At 38.1% G+C, this 21866-nt stretch overlaps 1 long non-coding RNA gene across 1 annotated transcript in view; it reads right to left on the bottom strand.

Moving 5' to 3' along the window:
- Window positions 1–1394: 1394 nt before the first annotated feature.
- LOC148131992 (uncharacterized) overlaps window positions 1395–21866 on the bottom strand; it is a 30700-nt gene continuing 10228 nt past the window's right edge. Inside the window, exon 2 of the long non-coding RNA XR_015747470.1 lies at window positions 1395–2451. This is a non-coding gene — a long non-coding RNA (uncharacterized LOC148131992). The remainder of the gene's footprint in view (window positions 2452–21866) is intronic.

The following is a 21866-nucleotide window of genomic DNA, read 5'->3' as shown; positions in this document are numbered from 1 at the left end:
ATGACAGTCTCATTTCTTTTTTCTTTTTTTAATGAATTATCTGGGGTCACCACCAGAACAGAACCTATGTGAAAGGAGAATGGCAACTATTTTTACAAATATTTCTATTGTACTTAAGGGCTACGGCTATCATAAAAAGAGGATAGCAGAGAAAATCAGATAAAATTGACCGAAATCTTCTGTTATTAAAATATTTGCTTAGATAATATGGGGCATTAAAATAAAATAAAAAATTGATTGTGTTTTTAAAGTGCTCCCCTTCTTCTCTCTTCCTATATTTCCCAAGCCTATTTTTCTATGTGTCCGATTTCAAAACTTGATGAGTTACTGCTTTACGCTCATGCTATTTAAACTTCATGTGTACCTGACTCTTAATTCTTTGTGTAGGTAGTAACATTGCACAGGGAACAATAACCTACTTTGGTTAGGAAATGTAACATGCAGAGATTGTCACTTACTTGGTTTACTGTTAAATAAATTCAATTCCTGAAAGTACCAGCATGTGAGCTGATCACCTGCCTGGCATTGAACATCAGCTGAGGACTACTACTAACTTACTCCTCTAAATGTCTTTTTAATATAAGGTACAGGTTCACGTTCCTCCAGGTCATGGGAAGGATTTCTCTGAAAAAGTGATATTATTGTACTTTCCCTCCCAAATTGCAAAGGACAAAACTTTAAATCAGGTTAAAGAAAACACTCAGAAATTGTTGTCCTTATAGCAATGCACTAGTTAGATAATATTAAATACATAATATTCTTCTAGTAACCTTTGCTAATATGAAAAGATTTCCTATTTATAGCTCATGTGTTTCTTAGATGTCCTTTCTATAGAAGCATGCACTGACTTATGACTGCTATTAATAGTAGTCTTAGTAGTTTTGAGGACAAAATCATTTGCTTCTTAGTGTTGTCAGGTACTCTAACGTCTCTAGAGAGTTGAACAATTTTTTCCAGCTTTGGTTCTCCTTTAACTTTTAGGACCCTATTAATATACAACTCAGTTTTTAAAAAAAAAAAATGCTTTCATGTTTCGTGTTTTTAGTCTTGTTACGTTTCACTAAGCATCAACCATAGTAAGATTTATAAACATACAGGTATATGGTATGTGTGCATATACTTATTTCCAGTGTAATACTTAGTAAGTAAAGCATTTTAGTATTTTTATTCACAAACTAGTTTTATAATCCTGTTAATTAATTATAAGATCTAGATTTCTTAACATTTTATTTTTTGCATGTATAGCATTATTCTGAATTGTATTATTTATTTCAGTTTTAGACAATATGCCTGCATTTGTAATTTGAACCTTGTAACCTCTTACAATAATTGCACAAAATGCTGGCAGTAAAAAGTTAATTAATAATAATAAAAGATAACATAGGGAAGACCGATTAGAATGTTTCCACACATATCATTTTATAGTCTATTTAGACAGCTTCAAAGTCAAGGCCACTAGCACATTCTACAAAAGAGAAGTTATCTTCTTTTCCCAGGAATTCGTTGTGTCTAAGGCCTACAGTCAGTAAACAACAAGGACAAGTAATTAAAATATATTACTTCACACTTCTGTTATAGTATTCTTCCATAATAGAGTGATGAAGTCTAACTACAGGAGAATTACTCACATATATTTTCAGTAGTACATGGACCAGGCTTAAAAGCTAATTGAATAATTATGAAACTAAACCAAAGTGATTTTATGGAAATCAACCTATAACTGAATTCTCACTCACAGCATGTTACACCATGATTTAATTCCAGTTTATAAAATAAATCAAAATTACAAACTATAATTTTGGAAGTATAAAATCAATTATATTAATCCATCTTCCTTATATGAACCCAGACTATCTCTGGGCTCTTTGAACTATTAAGTTAAAGTTCAGTTTTACTTAAACTGAGTGTTGGGGTTGCCATTCACAGAATTGGTTGTGCAGACTGGAATTTATGGAAGTTGGATAAGACTGGTTTGAATATAGAAATGCAGTGTGTTGATCACCCAATAATTAATCCAATCTGAAATAGCAGGAAGGAGCTGAATTTTAGACCCACATAAATGACATTTTCCTCTCTTTGGGACTACACAGTGCGATGTTTGCACAGATATTATATCCAGAGCTGTTTGTGAGTAGAAACAGACTCTTCATGATAGGGAAGCTATTTGCTGAGTATGTATTTAGGATTACAGCTTTGTTCTTTCAGATGTTGGGTATCTGTTCGCTTAGGCTTGAGTTTTTCTACAAGCACACGGTCTCTCTTGTATGCAAAGATTCATGGCATAGAACCATAAGAGAATAGTCTGCATGTCATCCAAACTGCCAATAAAAGTAAATTGAATAGTCAAATACAATACCACCCAGGAACTGGGGGCAACAGCAGAGTTTGATCTACAGTTCCATTCCATAGTTGATGGCTCTTTATGTAAGCACCGAAATATGTTGATCAAGCCTGGTAATAAAAACAAAACAAGCACAAAATAAGCATTTATTTGACCTTTTTGTGTTAAAGTTGGAAAACTTCTAAAGAAGAAAAAGCAAATGGCCTTTGCTACTATTACAGGATGGACCTATTCCTATGGACAACAATGAAACAGCTAAATAAGTATGTGCTACACAGAATAATATTATAGTTTAACAACAGATTTAAAAGGAGCAGACTGTTCTTTGAAGAAATTACTTCCTTACGTTGTATGTTTCCTTTCTAGAAAACATAATTGGGTAAAAGGTAATTAAGACTGCCATGTATTTACTAGGAATAAGCAAGAAGCTTACTTCTCAGTAAATAATTTGCTATAAAAAAAGTTTCTCCATAGAATCTTATGATGGTGAGCTATCCCCCCCCCTCTTTTTTTTTCCAGGGCTCCCTTGATCTTTCCTGTGTTTATTGTATTTTCTTTTCAAAAAAATGAAATTATGTGAGAATGATGAAATAAGTCAATTGTAATTAGGTACTTGATTAGACATTCTAGTAAGTACCATTTGCAGTTAATATCTAACACCGGAGGCTTGTTTGGAGTTGTGCTCAACTTGAGTTTTTAAGAGCTAAAATTGGTACTTAACAACACAGGCCAAATCTGTTATCTCTTAAGTTCTCTTCAAATAATTACATGATTATTACTCATTCTCCCCCTAATTTCTCCAGTGTCTTGGCTTGTGACCAGCAGAAGTCTATTGGCTTGCCATAATGGGAGTTACAGTCTTCCAGATATAAAGGAAATATTTTTTTACTTCAGTCAGTGCAGATGTTATGGGAAAACTGACTTGTTTTTTGGTGCTTATATGATATGCTTTGTATATACATATTATCTCTCTCTTTCTCTCCCTGTGTATGGGCTTTCCAACCAGTGTTGACTCCTAGTGACTGCCTGGAGAAATCCCAGCAATATTCTTGGTGAGGATTTTTCAAAAGTGGTTTCTGAATTGCCCCATTCTCAGGAGATAGAGGATCCCTTCTGGGAAGGAAGGAAGGAAGGAAGGAAGGAAGGAAGGAAGGAAGGAAGGAAGGAAGGAAGGAAGGAAGGAAGGAAGGAAGGAAGGAAGGAAGGAAGGAAGGAAGGAATTACTCCCATTCTTATTGATTTCTTCTTCTTTTTTTGCCCAGCCTTGGCTATTCTGTTTCTCTGTTTAGGAAACATCTCTGAAATGATGACCTAGTTTGTATAGTGAACATTAAAACCAAATACAAGGTCACTAGAAGGTGCCCTCATATATTATCTCCAAACAAGGTGTCAAATATTTTCTTGTTCTTTAGAGCCTGTCCATCCATCTGTTGCATCTCTCTCAGCTTTTCTTCTTTGGTCAGATGTGGTTTTACAACCATCTTCAATCACAGGAAATCTTCCAATTTGCTTTCTCTTCCCTCTCCGCTCAATTTTTTCCACAGAAATGTCTGTTTCACAGTGCCTTACAGGAAAGGAGTAATACTTGAGCAGGGAGCATAATCTGAGGCCACAGAGTCCCAATAAGCTTGCATGGAATCATCAACCTCCTGCCAAAGATGTAATTTTTTAACAAAGTTTTTTTTTAGAAATATTGGATGGATGTAGTTATACTAATGGTATTGTTTTAATGTAATGTTTATCTTGGCCCTGTGTATTTTGGGACTACCACATCCCATTCCAGTGCTTCTCAGTGGGTAAGAGATAGCCTTATCAAGCATTAGAGTTCCAAAATGGATGGGAATTATTTCTTAAATTCTGTTTTCACCAATGTCAGTCTTTGAAATCTGGAGTTTTTCACTTGCACATGTAGTCCTCAGCTTACAACCGTTCATTCAGTGACCATTCAAGTTGCAACAGTGCTGGAAAAAGTGACTTATGACCTGTCCTTACACTTATGACAGTTGCAGCATCCCCATTTTCAAAATTCTGGCACATGGAAACCAGGATGTATTTACAACAGTTGCAGCGTTCCAGGGTCATGTGTTCACCATTTATAACCTTCCCAACCGGTTTCCAACAAGCAAGTTAAAAGGAGAAGCAGGATTTGCTTCATGACAGCATGATTTGCTTCACAACTATGGCAAAACAAACGTTGTAAATTTAGGAATAACTCAATTAACACCTTGCTTACCAACAGAAATATTTTTGCTTAGCAATGGAAAAATTGGTCTCGATGGTCATAAATTGAGGACTACCTGAATTAGACTAATTTCCCATAACTTCCAGTCTGCAGGAACAATGAAAGTGTTGCCTGGGAACTGTGAAGACTAGTCTCACTGCTCTGGATAACCCAGACTGACCCTGAGCCAAAAGAGAGTGTACAGAAACATTGGCTTTTCAGGGAAAACTGGCCCACAGACTGAAGTAATTTTAAAAATGGATTGGTCTCTGTGCAATTCCCAGGGTTTATTTCATCTTGCTTCGATATGTATGTATTACATTAGCTAGTAATGTGGTTTACAAATATTGGACTCGCAGGGTAGAATTAGCTTGCAGCTTGTTGAGCAACATCCTGTCATTCATCCAAGAACCACATCCAGTTTGCCAGTATGCTTCTCAAATGCTGTCTACTTTTTTGTACATGTGGACAGGAAAAGGCAAACCTGTTTATCACCTCAGGTTCTGGCTACCATTGTACCACTTTCTGCTTTTTTTTTTCCTTTCTATTTACAGACCCCTCACATCGCGGACATAAACTGTTTCAACTCCTACCCTCAAAACGACACTATAGAGCACTGCACACCAGAACAACTAGATACAAGAACAGTTTTTCCTGAACGCCATCACTCTGCTAAACAAATAATTCCCTCAACACTGTCAACTAATTACTAAGTCTGCATTACTATTACTATTAATCTTCTCATCGTTCCTATCACTCATCTCCTCCCACTTAGGACTGTATCACTGTAGCTTTGTTGCTTGTATCCAGGGATGGGATCCAATTGGTATAACTACTGGTTCTGTCTATTAGCATCGTGAGCGCATGCGCAAGTCATGTGAGTATAATTTACAACCTGCTGAGCTGCCCGGACAGCTGAGCAGCGCTGCATGCAAGTGCGCAGCAGTTGGAAAAGCCCTTTTTTCCTACTTTTTCAACTGCAGCTGTGTCGTGCCCGGATGGGGGGGTAGGCCACAACAGCAGCAGACATAGAACCGGTTCTATGTTTGCTGCTCTTCGGAGCAACTGGTTCTACAGAGGTGGACAGAACTGGTAGAAACCCACCCCTGCTTGTATCCTTATGATTTATATTGATTGTTTCCTAGTTTGATTTGATTGCTTATTTGTACCCTATGACTATCATCTTATGATTCTTGATGAATGTATCATTTCTTTTTATGTACACTGAGGGTATATGCACCAAAGACAAATTCCTTGTGTATCCAATCATACTTGGCCAATAAAGAATTCTATTTTTAAAAAATAAATTTTATTAATTTTCTATTAATTACATTTCTTAGTGCTTAATAAACATCGTGTTGTCTGGGTGTTTAATTTGCTTAATAATACAGATTCCATTCTTACACTCCACCCCTGTTTTCCAACCACTGGTAAAATTGGTTCCATGTTTGATAATATTCTATGTCTTCTTTCTGTTTGATTTTCAATGTAAGTCTGTCTATTTCTGCACAATCTAATATCTTCTTAATTATCTCTTCATCTTGCGGTGTTTCTTCATTTTTCCAATATTGTGCGAAGATAATCCTCACTGCTGTTAAGACATATAATACTAAATACATAGCCTTCTTATCAAATTTTTCTGATATCATCCCTAATAAAAATCGTTCAGGTTTAAAATCTACATGTTCCCTTATTATCTTTTCTAGCCGTCTGTGTATTTTTGCCCCAATTTTTTTTTGTTTTTGTTTTTTCTTCTTCTGTACATTTCACTTGGTTGATTCTAGATGGCTTTTGAGATGTGTTAAGTTCTTACTGCTGTTTAAGGTGTGTCTTTCGGAAAGAATGAGAGTTCAGAAATGGCTTCAGAATGTGCTTCAGAGAGAGAGAGAAGAGAAAGAGCGAGAAGAGGGAGGGAGAGAGAGAGAAGAGGGGGAGAGAGAGAGGAGAGGGAGAGAGAGGAGAGGAGAGAGAGAGAGAGAGGAGAGGGAGAGGGAGAAGAGGGAGAGGGGAAAGATAAAGAGAGAGAAGGGAGAGAGAGAGGAGAGGGAGAGAGGAGAAGGAGAGGGGAGAGAGAAAGAGACGGGAGAGGGGAGAGAGAGAGAGAGAGAAGAGGGAGAGAGAGAGAGGGAGAGGGAGAAGAGGGAGAGGAGAGAGATAAAGAGAGAGAAGAGGGAGAGAGAGAGGAGAGGGAGAGGGAAAGAGAGGAGAGAGGAGAAGAGAGAGAGAGAGAAGAGAGAGAGAGAGGGAGAGGGAGAGGAGAGGGAGAGGGAAAGAGAGGAGAGAGGAGAGGGAGAGTGAAAGAGAGAGAGAGAGAGAGAGAGAGAGGGAGAGGAGAGGAGAGGGAAAGAGAGGAGAGAGAGAGGGAGAGAGAAAGAGAGAGAAGAGGGAGAGAGAGAGGAGAGGGAGAGGGAGAGAGAGGAGGGAGAGGGGAGAGAGAAAGAGAGAGAAGAGGAGAGAGAGAGAGAGAAGAGGGGGAGAGAGTGAGAAGAGGGAGAGGAGAGAGAGAAGAGGGAGAGGGAAGAGAGAAAGAGAGAGAAGAGGGACAGAGAGAGAGAGAGAGAGAAGAGGGAGAGAGAGAGGAGAGGGAGAGAGAGAGAGAGAGAAGAGGGAGTGGGAGAGAAGAGGGAGAGGGAGGGAGGGAGGGAGATTGATTTCTAGACAGGTTGTGGTCAGTCATGGCCAGACACAAAGTATGAAGTCTCTTGCAGGGATGAAGTCTAATATAGGTAGTCCTCGACTTACCACAATGGGGACCAGAATTTCAGTTGCTAAACAAGAGGGTTGTTAAGTAAGCCATGCCTGATTTTACAATCTTTTTTTACCAAGGGAGTTAAGCAAATCACTGCTTTTATTAAGTGAATCGCATGGCCATTAAGAGAATTCAGCTTCCCCTTCCTGATTTTGTTTGTTGGCAAGTTGCAGGTCACATGGCCACAGGATGCTCCTAACCATTGTAAATACAGGCTAGGTGCCAAGCGCTCAAAATTTGATCACTTGACAGTAACAGTAACAAAGTTCGAAGGAACTTTGGAAGTCATCTAATCCAGGGATCCCTGACACCACCACCACCCCCAGGCTGTGGCCCAGTACTGGGCCATACCCTATTTGGAATTGGGCCATGCGGCTGGCTCGCTGGAGCACTCGCGCACAGCTCAACTAACATGTGAGGTGGGCCAGTGGGCACTTGCATGCATACATGTCGGCCCGACCCTCACACAAGTCAAGCTGCGCGCCAGCCCGCCACTCACACTGGGGCTGCATGTGCATGCACACCGGCCTGCCGTTCATACGGCCCAATTACCTTCTCCCTTTCCAGCTGGGCCACCAAACCGCGAAACCTAGGAACCGATGGTCTAGTCCAACCCCCTGCTCTCGCAGGAGATCTACACTATTTCTGATAAATGTCTGTCCAGTCTCTTCTTCAAAGCCTCCACTGATGGGGCACACACAACTTCCGAAGGCAACTTGTTCCACTGTTTAATTGTTAATTAACTGTAGGGATGCTGTGACAATTATCAGTGGAAGATCAGTTGTAAGTCTCTTTTTCCAGTGAATGGTCACTAAACAAATGGTTGTAAATCAAGGACTATCAGTCATTAGATGGCCATGTAAAGGAATGAAATTAACTCACAGCAAATTATAATTTTCTTAATACTGTGTGCTAAAAAATCCCCCTGCATTTTTTCCTTCAGATTTATCATTCAGTTTGATGAACTAAATTTTGGAAAAACTTATAGATGAAGCTGTGGAATTCTTCAATTATTTTAATTACAATTGACCCAGGGAAATGAGTCAATGCCCTGCCTTTCACCGAATAATGGTCTCTCATCAAGTTTATTTTCTTTTATTGGTCAGCTACTCAGAGTCACATTGAATGGTGAGATGGGCAGCAAATAAGATAATAATAAGTAAGTAAGTAAGTAAGTAAGTAAGTAAGTAAGTAAGTAAGTAAATAAAACTGTGAGACTTCTGAAAACAGACTGATAAAGTTTTGGAACACAACACCCTGGATATCACGATTGTGGAGAAGAAAAAAGTGTGGATTGTCAACATTGCCATACCTGGTGACAGCAGAATCGATGAGAAACAACTTGAAAAAAAATCACCAGATATCAGGACTTGAGAATCAAACTGCAGAGACTCTGGCATAAACCAGTGCAGGTGGTTCCAGTGGTACTCGGCACACTGGGAGCTGTGCCTAAAGACCTAAGCAAGCACTTGAAAACAATTTGTGCTGAGAAGATCACCATTGGTCAGCTGCAGAAGGCCACCTTACTGGGATCCACTCGCATAATCCGCCGATACATCATGCAGTCCTAAACGCTTGGAAAGTGTTCGACTAGTGGTTTGTGATACGAAACCCAGCATAGTTATCTCATTTGCTGTGCATACTGTTGTTTTTTGTTAATAATAATAATAATAATAATAATAATAATAATAATAATAATAATAATAATAATAGATTCAGTGATCAAATTTATACACCACCCCATCTCATTATCTAAGTGAGAGATTGCAACCTCTTTGGCTCTCCACTCTTTAATTAAAGAGAAAGGGAAGACTTGGTGGAAAAAGACCTTCTCTAGCAGAGCATTTTCAGATTGGGAAGGCAAAGAGGTTTCAGAATGATGGAAAGATGTACAATAAAGAAGAACAACACTAGCAGTGGTAGCTCTCTGCCATTTCTAACAATAATTCCTCACCGCCACCAACCCTCCCCAAGTCCCCAAGCATTCAAAAGGAATTCTCTCAGGAAATAAGATGGAGAAGCCGAAGCCTCTTTTGAAGGAGGAGAAAATGTTTGAGAAAGTGCAAGATGGATTTCAGTGGCAGCTTATTATGTCCAACGACATATTAAAGGTCCAGGATATATTTTGATATTTCTAAGGCTGGTTTCCTGATTTACAAAACAGAAGGTTAACTGATTAAAAGTCTAGGCACTTTTTCCTCTGGTGAGAGACAAACCTCTCTCTCCATAGCGGAAAATATCAGTTTTCTTAACAGTGGGAAAAGGGCACCATTTCTTTGCATGCCCTCTTGTGAAATTTAGATGCCTGTAGCTCCAGTGAAATCATTTGGAGCTCTCTCTGAAAGGATTGAGAACACCTTAAATTTAAAAAAAACAAAAAACATATAAAAAAAACCTTAAATTCAAATATGTGAGTCTTTCATGAGAATAATATCAACAAAATAAGAAAGTCATGAAAAGATCACTGGATTTTTTTTAAGTATATGAGTGTCCTCTATAAATCAGTAGAGAGGTACTTCAGATATCCCTTAGGAAAAGAGTTGCAAAATGATTACATAAAAGACCATGTTTTGTTTTGCTTTTTTAATGAGGCCTTTTTTATTCTAGCTTTACTACTTTTTATAAATAACTTCAAGAGGTAAACATGCATAATATTCTTTCCTCCTATTTTCCAATAACAAAACTGTGAGGTAACTTGGGCTAAGGGAAAGTGATTGGCCCAAGGTCACCCAGCTGGTTTCTAGGCCAGTATCTTAAACCATTACGTCAAACTGATTTGTCTTCCTAGTATTCTTCAGCTGGTGTCTCTTTCTGTTATCTAAAAAAGTAGTTATTCCCTATTCTCAGAAAGATGACAAAATATCAGTCCTGATGCAAGTAGATAAACTTCAGACAAATTGCTCTAGAAGGGTACATTCTAATTTTTTTAAACTGAACTGGAATGAGTAGGCAGCCAATTATAGAACAGCTATAATGCATCAGGAGTGTTTTACTCCTGCAAGTAACCTATTGCTGCTTTCTGCTTGAATTGGAGTTTCAAGATCATCTTTAATACCATATTATGCACCCGTGAGATCTTCCCCATCAAGTTAGCATCTCCTTTGACCTTAGTTATAAATATAGCTTCTAAGGCTGTTTGATGAATAGACATTGCAGGAATGATTCATTGTTGAGTATTGGTGCCATCATGTTTCCACCGGTAGGAAAAAAATTCTGAATGTGTCCATTGGATCCCAGGGGCCAAAGTCTCCTGATTTCTTGTATTTGTGATTTGGAGGGCATATGATTTCCCGCCATTACAAACACAGGCATTCTTACTCTTTTCTAAAGTTGCTGCTTTCAAAAAGCAAAATGAAATATAAAAATCTTGTGAAAGAAGTACCTCACAAATATAGTCAATAATTACTTCCTCCATGTAATGTGAAGGAGTATTGAGACTGGAAAATAATGGCTTATAAGCAAGCAGCGTAGCAGTAATTTATGACTTCTACAGTGCCTGCTGAGATGGAAAAAATTTACATACAATGCCTTATTCTCCGTGTAGCCAAGGTTCATAAGGAAAGTCAGTAACATTTGACAGATCTAGGAAGAGAAAATGTAACCTGATAAAATTGTCAGTGAAGCAAGCATAGTTAAACAAAAATAGTATAAGCTCTCTTATAAAGAAGGGACCTGAAATGGACTGACTGACTGATTATATGAATAATCAATAAGAGTGTCAACTCTTAGAGACAACATAACTAAACCTTATCTTGGGTATCTAGTGTGGTCTTTCAGCTCTTTTAGTAGAACACCTATCATTGGTGTAATTGAGGGCATCCACTTTGCGGTTGGCACTTTCCACTTTTCCAGCGTGATAGACTTCTCAAGATGCAGACGAATTAAGGCTATGTATAATTCATAGTACATTTCTGGTTGAAGTTCTGCAATATTAAAACACAAAGAATGTTATCTCAGCAGCTGGTCAGATTATATTTTATTCCTTTAAGGAAGCCCTCTAACCTCATTTTAGTCAATGTTTTCCACAGTTACCAGAAAGGCTTGAGGGCAAGGATATGGAGTTCACAGGTCCCTAAGGTGAAAGTAGTGTTTCAGATGAAGAATTATACAAAACTGAAATATGGTGTTGCCCATATTAATTGCTGGTGGGAGGAGGTGGTAAGGGAAATTGTTACAAGACTAAAATATAATCCAAGGTTGTTGTTTTTTCCATTATGGGAGGAAGTCAGACTGAAAAGGTTGTTTTTCATAGTGTACAATGGAATCCAGTGTTATTATATACTTAGAAATATCTAAGAAACTATACAACACTTTTATTGGGTATTTGCATAGCTAGCAGATGTTAAATAGGAGAAGTTACATCATCATTCCTCACTCTGTTTCCATTAGGTATTAGATAACTTTCTTGCGGCTCCCTCAGATTTTCAGCAATATTTACCTCATCCAACACAACTCTTGGGTTGCAACAAAGATAATTTCACCTTTTTGTCATTTTTGTTACTCCCACCAATCCATTCTTAACACATAACCAGTTCTTAATTAAATACAGGTGAAACTCAAAAAAATTAGAATATTGTGCAAAAGTTCATTTATTTCAGTAATGCAACTTAAAAAGTGAACCTAATATATGAGATAGACTCATTACATGCAAAGCAAGATAGCAAGCCATGATTTGTCATAATTGAGATGATTATGGCTTATAGCTCATGAAAACCCCAAATCCACAATCTCAGAAAATTAGAATATTGTGAAAAGGTTCAATATTCTAGGCTCAAAGTGTCCCACTCTAATCAGCTAATTAAGCCATAACACCTGCAAAGGGTTCCTGAGCCTTTAAATGGTCTCTCAGTCTAGTTCAGTAGGAATCACAATCATGGGAAAGACTGCTGACCTGACAGTTGTGCAGAAACCCATCATTGACACCCTCCATAAGGAGGGAAAGCCTCAAAAGGTAATTGCAAAAGAAGTTGGATGTTCCCAAAGTGCTGTATCAAAGCACATTAATAGAAAGTTATATGGAAGGGAAAAGTGTGGAAGAAAAAGGTGCACAAGCAGCAGGGATGACCAGAGCTTGGAGAGGATTGTCAGGAAAAGGCCATTCAAAAGTGTTGGGGACTTTCACAAGGAGTGGACTGAGGCTGGAGTCAGTGCATCAAGAGCCACCACACACAGACGGATCCTGGACATGGGCTTCGGATGTCGTATTCCTCTTGTCAAGCTGCTCCTGAACAACAAACAACATCAGAAGCATCTTACCTGGCTAAAGAAAAACAGAACTGGTCTGTTGCTCAGTGGTCCAAAGTCCTCTTTTCTGATGAGAGCAACTTTTGCATCTCATTTGGAAACCAAGGACCCAGAGTCTGGAGGAAGAATGGAGAGGCACACACTGCAAGATGCTTGAAGTCCAGTGTGAAGTTTCCACAGTCTGTGTTGATTTGGGGAGCCATGTCATCTGCTGGTGTTGGTCCACTGTGCTTCATTAAGTCCAGGGTCAACGCAGCTGTCTACCAGGAGATTTTGGAGCACTTCATGCTTCCTTCCGCAGATGAGCTTTATGGGGATGCTGACTTCATTTTCCAGCAGGACTTGGCACCTGCCCACACTGCCAAAAGCACCAAAACTTGGTTCAATGACCGTGGAATTACTGTGCTTGATTGGCCAGCAAACTCACCTGACCTGAACCCCATAGAGAATCTATGGGGCATTGCCAAGAGAAAGATGAGAGACATGAGACCCAACAATGCAGAAGAACTGAAGGCTGCTATTGAAGCATCCTGGTCTTCCATAACACTTCAGCAGTGCCACAGGCTGATAGCTTCCATGCCACGCAGCATTGAGGCAGTAATTGCTGCAAAAGGGGCCCAAACCAAGTACTGAGTACATATGCATGCTTATACTTTTCAGAGGTCCGATATTGTTCTATGTACAATTCATGTTTTATTGATTGCATGTAATATTCTAATTTTCTGAGATTGTGGATTTGGGTTTTTCATGAGCTGTAAGCCATAATCATCACAATTATGACAAATCACGGCTTGAACTATCTTACTTTGCATGTAATGAGTCTATCCATATTTAGTTTCACCTTTTAAGTTGCATTACTGAAATAAATGAACTTTTGCATGATATTCTATTTTTTTGAGTTTCACCTGTATAAGTCATACTTCATTCATTTCTAAATAATTGGGCTATTAGCATGTAAAAATATAAAATCAATAAAGTATTAAATACCAGGTAATTTTTAAATAGTTTTATTTTAATTTTATATTAAAGACTTGGGCATTCCTGAATATGTCCCATGCTATCTGGGAAATTAGAAAGGTTAAAAGCCACTATATTTCCAAGCTATGTTTTCTAGGCTGTTCTTACAGATCGATGGAGTCAGAGAAGCACTTGCTTGAAATTAGGAACCAGAGAAGAACTTTTGAGGAAAATGCAGCAATGGTCTGCAGCCCAGATCATTTCAAGCTGGACGAATTCATGTTTCCTTCAGCCAATTAGCTATGAACTTTGGCAACATCAATGCATCTTTCTAGCACTGCATAAGCCCAACTTAATGGTTGCTATTTTAAGTATCACAAACCAAAACCATTTAAGGAGTAAGTTGATTTGGATTTTCAAAAAGCCTAGGCCAACATAGATTTATTCATTCAATTTATAAAACTGTCCCTTTTACTTTTATAGGACTCTAGGTGGGTGATCCTAAAGGGAAAAGAATTGTAAATTACAAGCTAAGAGAAAGAAATTCCACAAAAATATGTAATGAAAGATCTAAAAAAAATAACAAATATGCTGATTCAATTAAAATCTGACATCATGTGTTATATTTTTGTATAAATATAATCTGCTTAGCTGCAACTATCAAATCTGCATGTGCCGGGTGTGATTTCCACATTTCTCTTCTCTTTTCTTTGCATCACTACAGGAGCATCATTGTGAGAATCTGTCCTCAAGCTAACATCCCAAACAAAAGCAAAATCATGCTTTTATGTGTTGGGAATATCCTTGCATTTAATTTCCTGATCATCTTGAGGGTACCAGAAGGAGTGAGTTGAGGGGTACCTTTTCAACTGGACTGGGAGCCCAGGGAATGGGACAACTATAATGTTTTGGATAACCATTTGTCTGAAATGCTATAGGGTTTCCTGCCTAAGCAGGGAGTTGGACTAGAACAGTGGTCGCCAACTGGTGGGCCGGGGACCACGGGTGATCCGCAAGAAAATTTTGGTGGTCCGCTGAGAAATGTCCCCCCCAAAGCACTTCCCCCAAAGCAATTTATCCAGGCTGCATGGGAACACAAGGCTGCACCACCCACATGGCACCCATCCTTCAGCCAAGTACAAACCTTATCTTGAGTAGAGCCACACAAGCTGGAACTGGAAAGTAAGACCAATGGCGGCGGGGGGGGAATCTGCCACAGGGTGGCTTGCTGACGTTGGTGGTAAAGTCTGTCTCATATTCCAGAGCTGCAGTAGTCACAGGACTGGCCCTTTGGTCATTCTGGAGCAGCAGCTGCAGTCCACGGCAGGCCATGGCAGGCCGGTGCACCCGGGTGGAAGAGCAGCTGCTCTGGGATAACCAAAGGGCCAGTCTTGTGACTACTGCAGATCTGGAATATGGGACTGACTTTCCCACCAATGTCAGCAAGCCACCATCAGTCAAAATTCATATTAGTGGTCCATGGGATTTAAAATTATGAATTTGGTGGTCCCTGAGGTCCAAAAGGTTGGTGACCTCTGGACTGGAAGACTTCCAATGTCCCTTCCAACTCTGTTATTTTAGTCTACTTGCCACAGCCAACTCACTGTAGCCAACTCATCATGGCCAGCTCACTGCAGGACAAGTTGCCACAGGACAACTCGCTGTGGGACAATTTAACAATTCTATTTAATTATTTAAAATAAATAAAAAATATTTTAATTTTTGCTGTTCCACATTTCATTCTGTCTCTCCTTTTTCATCCTTTCATTAATGATTCCATTCCACCATTTCTTTGATATTAGTGTGACACTTGTCCTGCAGCAAGTTGTCCTGTGGCAAGGTGGCGAATTAGCCATGGTGAGCTAGACGGGGTGAGTTGGCCATGACAAGTTGGCCATGGCAAATTGTCATAGACACAGGAGCTCATGCATTTGGGAACAGAGTCCTTCAAAAAACAACAACCCTGAATTATTGAAAACTGTATCTTGGAGAACACCTTATTCTACAAGATTCTGCATCCTGTTAGAAATATGTCATAATTTACAGTGCAACTATTTGTTTTTGAGTGTTATGGTGGGAAAGAGTGCTAGTTATGGTCACTACATTCACTTCCCATCAACTGCATACTGATAGTTTTTCAGCTTTCTGTCTCCATGTCTAGATTGATTTCAATGGCCTCAGCCTCACTGAAACCAAGGTGCTTGTCCTGTAAGGCAGCTCAATGAAAAGATGTGACTTTAAGAAGTAAAGAAAATGGTATTCATTCTGTTTGTGTGTGAGAGATAAGGGGGTGGGAGGCTCTCCATAAATTGCCATAAGATATTTTGGATAAGAACACTATACAATGTAGGGTTCTAATTAAAGTAATATAATGAATATTTCAATCTTCTAACATCCCTTTAGAGCTTGCCTAACCTGAGGACTTTTTTTAACTCTCAAGATCCAACTTCTAGACATATTTTGACGGTGTGATATGCAAATGATATTTTTAATAACTGATTTATTAGGCTGCCTTTAGGGATAATACTTAAGTTTTATTTTTTACATAGATAAACAGATTTATTTATTTTTTAACACAATAACATTACTGGCAGATCAGGAAAGCTAACGTGTTCAAACAATAATTAATTTTAGAAGAGTGATGCTAGTCTATAATATACTTTCCTGTTGAAGGAAAACTTCCTTCCCAAGAGAGATTGGGAGTTGATTTACAGAATAAAATCAAATGAACATTAAAAGGATTCATTCCGAATCAATATCAAAAGTGTTCTTTAATAGAATCCAATTAAACTGGTATAAGGTAGCAGGTACAGTAAGTTGCCACTGAGTTCTTCTGAACTTAGTTATTAGTTATTAATTAATATTAATTGTTCTCAAGATATTTTAATGTCTTAGATGAAGAGATAAAGGGAATGCTTATTCAATTTGCAGATGACACATAATTGGGTGGGATAACTAATGTTCAGAAAGACAGAAATGTAGTTCAAATTGGTCTTTATAGGGGTAGGCCATAAGGTCATCTCAATATAAGCTCTGCCTCTTTCATTTATTTATTTGATTTTTATCTCATTGCCTATGGAGATTCTCAATCATCCAGGTCATGGTTGTCCCAAAGGTGCTTTTTTTAAAAGGACTTTCTTGTTTTTTTCCCCTTGAAGATGTTACACTTCTCATCCAAGAACTGAAGAAGCTATCAAAGAAAAAACAAAATGAGTCCAGTTGCCTTTTGAAAAAGCAGCTTTGGGATTTTTTTCTTACCATCATTTATTGTTTATAAATAATTCAAGGTGGCAAGTATATCTAATATTCCTTCCTCCTCTTATTTTGCCAACAACAACAACCCTGTGAGCTGATCTGGACTGAGAGCAAGGGACTGGTCTAAGGTTATCCAACCAGTTTTTCAAACCTATGGTGGCACTAGAACTCATAGTCTCCTAGTCCCCAATCACTAGACCCAACTGGCTCTCATACTTGCAGACCATATCACATTATCCTAAAATGGTGGCGCTTGCATTATATGATGCTCCACTTATCATTTACACCCATCCCTGCTGCAGACATTGCTGTTTACGACTTAGAAAAAATGGGCTGAAAGTAACAAAATCCAACTCAACAAGAAGCAATGTGAGGGTTTTTTTCTAGTTAGGCAACAACTAATACATAAATATAGATCTCGAAAATTTGAATTAATAATAGTGCTTTTTCACAAGTACTTGGACTAGGGTTTGACTGCAAATTGAATATGACTCAGAAGTACAATGGGTGGCAAAGAGGGAAAGCACAATTTTAGGCTGCATCAATAAAAGAATTAGACTGTACAGTTTCTAATTCCAGTGAAGTACTAGGTCTACTTGAGTCTACATTAATGAGTTTCCACTTTGAGAACTTTGTGCTGTCCTGGGGATGTTTTTAAAAGTTTTAAAGGTTAATTTTTTATTTTTTTAAAAAAAGAAGTTTTAAAAAGTAAAAGAAAAGCTGGAATAGGTCCAGACAAAAGAAACAAAATTATTAAGGGACTAAAAAAAATATGAAAAGAGAAAGAGCTGTATACATATAGCCTTGAGAAGACTGAGGGGGTCAAATCGACAGCATTCTCCCAGCTTTTGAAAGGATGTCACACAGAAGGAGGTTAAGACCTATGATTCAAGAATACAAAATAAGATTTTAAGTTATAGAAGGACAAACTTCAGTGGAAAGTTAGGGAAAAAAACACTCCCGACATTAAGACCATTCAACAGTGGACCTAGCTGCTCAGGAGATGTCGAATGTTTCTACTCATCAGATGACTTCAATAAGGTAAGTTTGGGTAACTGTTACAAATTCCACATGGAGCAGGTGTTTGACCTAAATGACCCCTTCTAATTCTATAATTTGAAGCAATGGAAGCTGTAGTCTAAGTTTAGGTTAAAATCACTTCGTTGTTTGAAACATAATTTTGATGTCAACAAACATTTTATGTAGTAGCTTAGAAAAGAATAAAGACTTGATTTTGAAACTCTAGTTCAACCATGGTTAGATCTCATTATGTAGATGTATGATTTGCTTTTGGTTTTAGGAGCCAAGAAAAATGAAATGAAACCATCGTTTGCATTAGTTAGCACTCTCTGATAATTGAAAGCTTTTTTTTTCTTCTTTTTTGGTATGGGCAACACGGGAATTTCTCTATATATACACATATGCAGACTGTAACAGATTATTATATGTATATGCATGTATTTCTGTGTGACTCAGGAGGGAAAATGAGGGTTCACCCACCCACCCCGCATTAGATTATCCAATAGGGTAGGAATAGGTACAGACAAGAGAAACAAAATTATTAAGCGTTGGATTTAATATTAAAAAGCTTAAGAATGTCTGATAAACTCTAAAGGTAAAGGTAAAGGTTCCCCTTGCACATACGTGCTAGTTGTTTCCAGCTCTAAGGGGCAATGCTCATCTCCATTACAAAGCCAGGGAACAGTGGACAGTGCTGTCCAAAGACGTCTCCGTGGTCATATGACCAGCATGACTAAATCCTGAAGGCACACGGAATGCTGTTACCTTCCCACCAAAGTGGTCCCTATTTTTCTACTTGCATTTTTACATGCTTTCAAACTGCTAGGTTGGCAGAAGCTAGGACAAGTAACGGGAGCTCACTCTGTCATGCAGCGCTAGGGATTCAAACCACCAAATTGCCGACCTTTGAGCCACTGCATCCCCATGGTGATAAATTCTAAACACATTGAATTACAACTCCTGTTATCCTCAGACAGCGTAGCTAGCTTGATTGCCCTAACTGTCTGGGCATTGTGAGATTTGAATCCAATACATCTGTATTACAGGTATGTTCAGCCATTTTAGTACTGTTTCACAATTGTATCAATATTCCTCATGTGTGGATTTCAACTCTCCATGCTAGCTGGGGAATTCTGGGAGTTGAAATCCATACATCTTAAAGTTGCTTAGGTTGAGAAATACTAGTTTAGAACTAGAAGGTTTGTTTGTTTGTTTGTTTTGGTCTATTCAAGTAAATGAAATATTGAACAAATGTATGATAAGCAGTATCATTATAAAGCAGTATATAAGCAGTATAAAGCCAAGTATAGGTGTGGCAGGCATAAATGGAGTCTGACTTTCATCTTCTCTGACAAATTAATAATATTTTTTCTATGCACATCAGATAAATATGAACATTAGAAAAGTAGTGAATCTATAGATTATGGAACAGGTTTGTTTGTTTATTAAATTTATAGGCCACCTATCTTACCTCAAATTTACTCTAATACAATGTTTAATACAAAACTGTAGGAGTAGTGCAGCTAAAATGCAAATATATTAGTGTGATCCATTTTTATAATTTCCTTCTGAGTAAAATTTGGTAAAGCATAACTTCATTATTCAAAATGGATTTGGGCATGACCTCTTTATTCAATTTAAACAGTAAAATATATGCATAGCACCATGCATTATGAAGAGTGCGTGATATTGGATGACTGAATTTTCCTGCCTTAAACTAAGAAACAAATCTGGAAAAAGATGAAATCCCTACTTACACACCCAGTGATGAACAGCCTCGCTATTTAAATGAATATTCATAGCTCATAACTGACAAGGCCAAGTGCATACATTTGCTATTTAATTTGAGTACCTTCTGTACCAATTTAAATAATAAAGTGTGACTTCGCTGTAATGCAGTCATATCATGATGGAAGTTTCATATGTGGATGTGACAATTAGCTGTTATGATTAAACTTTATTAGGTACAAATCTATTTATACAAACATTGGATGTTCTTGGCCTAATTTTGCTTTTAGTTACGTCAGGAACCTCTTCTAAGATTTCATTCCTTAAGGTTACATACAGAAAGAAACAGACACATATATTAGTGCTAATATACCCATAAGCTTTTCTTGAGTGCTGGGGGAAAAGATTTTTAACTTTTGAAGGACAGTTGTTTTGATAGGGTATCTATGCTTTTAGCAAGTAGAAAGGCGAAAGATGAAGTTATATCATAATGTTAGAAAAGATGCATTTTAAATTTTAGCTAATTAAGGCACAAAAAGATACAGGCAGTCCTGCGCTTAAAACAGTTCCTTTAGTGACCATTCAAAGTTACAATGGCACTGAGAAATGCCACTTATGACATTTTTTACTCTTATGACCATAGTAGCATCCCCACGGTCACATGATCAAAATTTGGATGCCTGGCAAACTGACTCATATTTATTACTGTTGCAGTATTCCAGGGTGAGGTAATCTCCTTTTAATGTATGAATGAATGAATGAATTTTTTATTGGCCAAGTGTAATTAGACACCAAAGGAATTTATCCTGGTGCATATGCTCTCAGTGTACATAAAAAGAAAAGATACATTCGTCAAGAATCATAAGGTACAACACTTAGTGATAGTCATAGGGTACAAATAAGCAATCAATCTTTTTGTGACCTTTTACAAGCAAAGTCTTCTTACTGAACAACTGTAGTGATTCACTTAATGGCTATGGCAAGAAAGGTCATAAAATGAGGCAAAATTCACTTAACTGATGTTTCACTTAGCAACAGAAATTTGGGGGTCAATTGTGTTCATAAGTCAAGGATTACCGGTACTGCAAACAATTCTTAGCCATCTATACCAAGTACTTCTAAAGACACATATACCCCATATACACACACAGCTTGTGTGCTTGTATGAAAGAGAGAGAGGGAGGGAGGGAGAGAAGAAGAGAGGGGGGAGAAAGAGAGATGGGGGGTATTCTTGCCCTTTCTGAATTTCTACAGATGTCCCTTATGAATCTCATCTGCTATATATTCCAGGGATTGAAATCCCTGAAATTCATACTGGATAATTTCTAGGCAGTCTCAAATGTTCCTATATGAGCATATGGTAGATTACACATAACATAATTTAGGGTGTGTTTATGACAAAGAGATTGCTTTGGTTACCATGGTGAATGATCTAATTTGCAAACTAGTAAGGAGTGTATGTTGCTTTCGATTTTTCTGGATTTCTCAGACATTTTTAAAAATTAAAATGGCCATGACATCATAATTGGATAAGTCTTCATAGCTCTGTTTTATGATGGGTCTGCTCCTTCTTGGAGCAGGTTTCAAGAGATGGTGCCAAGGCTCGATAACAGTTTTCATGTTATCCTGCTTGAATTTTTAATCCTGCTAGGAAATACTCTGTATTTTAGATATTCAATGCCATTACTGGAAGTCCTCAATTTATGACTGTTACTGAGCCCAGAATTATGATTAAGTTGTGGTGGTCATTAAATAGGTCACCACATGATTATGTGTGATTTCACAACCTTCTTTGTGGTAGCTGTTATGCAAGTGCCACTCTCATTAAGCAAATTAGTTTTTTACCAATGGGTGTTTTTTTGCAGTAAACCAGAAACAAACCCTGGAAACCAGTGAAAAATGCCAAAAATCATAGCCTGTGTGCTCTTGGGATGCTGCAAACAGCCATCAATGTGAGTTGGTTGCCAAGCAGCCCAAATGTGATCATGTGACCACATAGAATTTCAAAAAAAAGTAGCTCTGGGAAGGTCCACCAGAAGTTTGAACAGTCACTAAGCAGGGATTGTCTATAGAATACTGATTTCTATAACTTTAGTGCTCCATCTCCATCTTGCAAGGAAGATATTAAAATCCTAAATCAGCGTCCAGTACTCTTAATGTAGTAGAATAGAATAGAATAAAATAGAATAGAATAGAATAGAATAGAATGGAATGGAATGGAATGGAATGGAATGGAGTGGAGTGGAGTGGAGTGGAGTGGAGTGGAGTGGCGTGACATGGAGTGGCGTGGAGTGGCGTGGAGTGGAGTGGAATGGAGTGGAATAGAATAGAATAGAATAGAATAGAATAGA

This window comes from Notechis scutatus, chromosome 2, assembly GCF_049901735.1.
Source record: "Notechis scutatus isolate UNSWTSFEM ecotype Mainland chromosome 2, rNotScu1.2, whole genome shotgun sequence".
Classification (NCBI taxonomy): domain Eukaryota; kingdom Metazoa; phylum Chordata; class Lepidosauria; order Squamata; family Elapidae; genus Notechis; species Notechis scutatus.
This window is presented reverse-complemented; position numbering and strand designations above follow the sequence as displayed.